Source organism: Triticum aestivum, chromosome 5B (assembly GCF_018294505.1).
Source record: "Triticum aestivum cultivar Chinese Spring chromosome 5B, IWGSC CS RefSeq v2.1, whole genome shotgun sequence".
Lineage (NCBI taxonomy): Eukaryota > Viridiplantae > Streptophyta > Magnoliopsida > Poales > Poaceae > Triticum > Triticum aestivum.
In genome coordinates, this window is record NC_057807.1 from 161,839,676 (window position 1) to 161,843,998 (window position 4,323).

General features: G+C 45.9%; 1 long non-coding RNA gene across 4 annotated transcripts in view; it reads right to left on the reverse strand.

Moving 5' to 3' along the window:
* Nucleotides 1-19: 19 nt before the first annotated feature.
* Nucleotides 20-4,323, reverse strand: part of LOC123110913 (uncharacterized) — an 8,441-nt gene continuing 4,137 nt past the window's right edge. Inside the window, exons 2-3 of one of the 4 annotated variants that reach the window (XR_006453809.1) lie at nt 2,085-2,432; nt 20-1,788 (exon numbers count right to left, since the gene is read on the reverse strand). This is a non-coding gene — a long non-coding RNA (uncharacterized lncRNA). Of the gene's footprint in view, nt 1,805-2,084; nt 2,433-4,323 lie in introns of all 4 variants that reach the window. The other 3 variants (XR_006453810.1, XR_006453807.1, XR_006453808.1) reach the window with 3 other exon arrangements.

Below are 4,323 nucleotides of genomic sequence, written 5' to 3' on the forward strand. Positions count from 1 at the left end.
GTCCTTTTGCTATTGTAAGTTATTTCAATTATGTAAGCAATTTCAGAATTATGTATGACTTTTTACATTACTTTTACATGGTCAAATTCTTTCAGTGGTGAGAAGGTAGGGATCACTCTACGGGGATATATTTTAGCAAATATGGTAAATGGAAGTTTGGCACAAAAAACAATCATGACTGTCACTTCCAATTTTATTCAAGTATCAAAGGTGAGAACTTTAAACTATTTTTGCAATACCCCAAATCCAATGTTTCTAATCGTTTATCGATAACCAGGGTGATTATTGGACCCAATAAATGCATGTACCTGCAAAAATAATTTACACATGTCAAAACTTTAAATTTTTGTTTTAAGAAAAACAAATGTCCAATTTTATATTTTAAACTATATGGTATTCTACCTTACCTTACTGGCAGGACATGACAAAAATCATGACCATTTTAGCATTGATGGTACCAATGACGAGGTATTCTCAGCTAAGAAAGAAGGTTCTTTTTTTTATGTTTGAACGGACATGCACCAACAGCTTGGTGCTACAATGCCACATATGCATCTATAAACACAATTAGTTTTCTATTAAAGTTTGCCTAGCAGGGAAAGTATATTATTCACATTCAACTTTTAGTGAGAATGGATTCAAAATCTAAAGGAAAAAACGAAAAATAAAAGGACAGAATGCAAAAATAAGAGAAAAGAATCAACAGAAGACAAGAGGATTAGGAAAGCACCTGGAAGGAACACAGGCTAGGACGACGCATTAGCAAGTGCTAAACTACAAACTTAATCCCCTTGGCTGCACTTATACAAATATATTCTAGATATTCTATATACTTGGAAGTAGTCTGCATTAGCATACAATTGTGTTTACTTTAAGAGTCCATGAGAACATGGATTTAACTTACTATGTGTGCATGCAGACTTATCCAGTTTGGAGACACTGAATGTTTAGTCGTTCTCATCTTAACATTTAATTATGCAAATTATATTGATATTACACCATCCTTTCTCATATGTACTTATTTTTTAATTTCACAAAGAATTGAAAAAGGAGGCTTTTCTTTATGGCGACAATAGAATCGAAAAAGAGGCATACTCGGTAGGTTATGTAGATTCGTAACATGTATGATCCGCATATCCATTCCTGAAAATCACCAGGTCCTTATGATAGACCCACGCCTCTTCAACTCGGATTTTCACCTAAATATGAGGACAAACACTCATAGAAACAGCAAATAAATGAGACCAAAGAATTAGCTATCTAAAGAAGAGCTCAAAATATATTACAAAAAGGAATAAACTTACTAAAAACAAATAAAATGGTTTTTTAAAAAGGGGGGCACGCTATTAACCTACTGAATAGCAGTATCCACGGACTGTAGGATTGCTGGAATCTCCACTGTATCGCAGTACTAAGTGGCTCAGATGGTAAAACTCGATAGGGCTTTACACATATTGTGCTTCACCCCATGAAACATGGAGAGCCAGAACCGATTTCACTTAACTAATTGTACATTATCAATTTGTAATCTAAGGTGCCGTCATCAATTGTCTCTTTGGGAATTTACAATATAAGAGTGGTACATGCACTCAGGGCAAGGACATGTATACACTGATCAATACAAACCAAAGGATTTGGTCAGACAGAAACAAAGATTTATTAAATGTGGCGCTACTTGCATACATATGAACTAGATGGGTATTGGCTTGAATGTTCGCCGGTGCAGAGGCCATGTCCGTCGCCGTGAACTAGACGGATGCTACCGGCCTTTTATATATCCATAAATACCTGAAAAAATAGTACACTGCAAACTATCTTCAAAATAATAACTGAATTATCTATGCTAACAAGATATGATAGGACGGATATGGTCTACTACTCTGCATAATTACTGGAAACATGCATCAACATTTGACGGAAATAGTTCAAGAATGCCAAGCATCAACACTCTATATCATCTGATATTTCAAGCTTATTACAAAGTACAATTCAATGGTGAGAGGATCCTAGCATCATTATCTATTATATGTAGCAATCAGACCTAGTTTTACTATTCAATTACTAAAACATAAAAAAAGGGCAACCTGGTGCATGTAGCTCCCGCTTGCGCAGGGTCCAGGGAAGGGTCCGACCACTTTGGGTCTATAGTACGCAGCCTTTCCCTACATTTCTGTAAGAGGCTGTTTCCAGGACTTGAACCCATGACCTCATGGTCACAAGGCAGCAGCTTTACCACTGCGCCAAAACATAAAGACACTAATTATTTCCTTAATTTGCTGAAAATTAATGGGTGTAGGGGGTCGAACACTACCTATTCCAGTCCCAAGCCCGAAAAAAGTGGAGGGGACATAAACTGATTAAAATTTTGCATTAAGCGGCGTTAGGCGTCCAGAACTTACTATCTTCATTTGGTACATGGACAAGAAGTCAATCTGGATGGAAATCACACCATGTTAGATGTGATGATTGCACGATGTATTGATTCGGTGCAATGTGCACGGTATATATAAGTATAGGTGGGGCCTCTACCTCAATCTATACAACAAACTAGAGAGGTGGGCCTAATGTACAAAAGACAATATACATGCACAAATATCCTACTCAACACCCCCCCCCCCCGCAGTCGAAGCGGCACCGCGGCTGACGCAAAGACTGGACCGGAACTCCTCAAATGACGCCGTAGGCAAGCCCTTGGTCATGATATCTGCAAATTGTTGGGAAGTAGGAACGTGTAAAACACGAATATGGCCAAGAGCCACCTGTTCCCGAACAAAATGAATATCCAACTCAATATGCTTGGTCCGTCGATGATGCACCGGGTTAGCGGAGAGGTAGACCGCCGAGACGTTGTCGCAGTAGACCACCGTGGCACGGTCAACAAGGCAAGACAGCTCCTGAAGCAGCTGACGAAGCCAGGAACACTCAGCAACGGCGTTGGCCACCGCACGATACTCAGCCTCAGCACTGGAGCGAGAGACCGTAGGCTGCCGCTTGGACGACCACGAGATAAGGGAGGGTCCAAGGTAGACACAATAGCCCGAGGTGGAGCGACGTGTGTCAGGGCAGCCCGCCCAGTCTGCATCGGAGTAGGCTGTGAGGGCGGTGTCGGCGGATGCGTGAAGCGTGACTCCAAGATCCATAGTGCCACAAACATAGCGGAGAATCCGCTTGACAGCGGCCCAGTGAACATCCCGAGAAGCATGCATATGAAGACACACCTGCTGTACTGCATACTGGATCTCTGGCCGAGTCAAAGTGAGGTACTGGAGAGCACCAACAATAGACCGATAGAAAGCAGCATCCGAAGCAGGGGAACCATCTGTGGCGGAGAGCTTGGCCTTCGTATCAACAGGCGTGGCGGCGGGCTTGCAGTTAAGCATGCCAGCGCGCTCCAGGAGCTCATGAGCGTACTTCCGCTGATGAAGAAAGAAGCCATCCGGACGGCGCACCACCTCAACACCGAGGAAGTAGTGCAGAGGACCCAAGTCCTTGATGGCGAACTCAGCGCGAAGATGAGCCGTGAGCTGACTGAGAAGGCCAGCCGTACATGCCGTCAGGATGATGTCGTCGACATATAGCAGCAAGTATGCCGTGTCGGAGCCCTGTTGATAAACGAAGAGAGAAGCGTCCGACCGAGTGGAGCGGAACCCAAGCTGATGAAGAAACGCCGCAATGCGCTGGTACCAAGCGCGCGGAGCCTGCTTGAGTCCATACAAGGACCGCGAAAGCAGGCACACGTGGTCGCGAAGTGCTGGATCAACGAACCCGGTGGGCTGCTGGCAGAAGACCTGCTCCTCGAGGTGACCATGAAGGCGTTGGAGACGTCCATTTGGTGCATCGGCCAAGCACGGGAGACCGCAAGGTGGAGAACCGTGCGTATCGTGCCGGGCTTGACGACCGGAGCGAATGTGTCGGTGAAGTCGATGCCAGCACGCTGTCGGAATCCACGAACGACCCAGCGCGCTTTGTAGCGATCAAGGGTACCATCGGGACGGAGCTTGTGTTTGAAGACCCACTTCCCGGTAATCACGTTGGCGTGCCGGGGACGGGGAACAAGCTGCCACGCCCGATTGCGCAACAGGGCATCAAACTCCTCTTGCATCGCAGCCATCCAGAGCGGGTCACGAAGAGCGGCTCGAACGGAGGACGGCAACGGCAACGGCTCAAAGGTGGACGCCGCATGGACGTAGTCATCCGAGGCGTAGCGCGAGCTCGGGCGAAAACACCCGTACGGGCGCGGGTGACCGGACCGGCCACAGGCGCCGGTGGCGCCGAGGGTGCCGAGGAGGCCGCGGGCATCGGGGGCGCCAACATCAGGGGCGC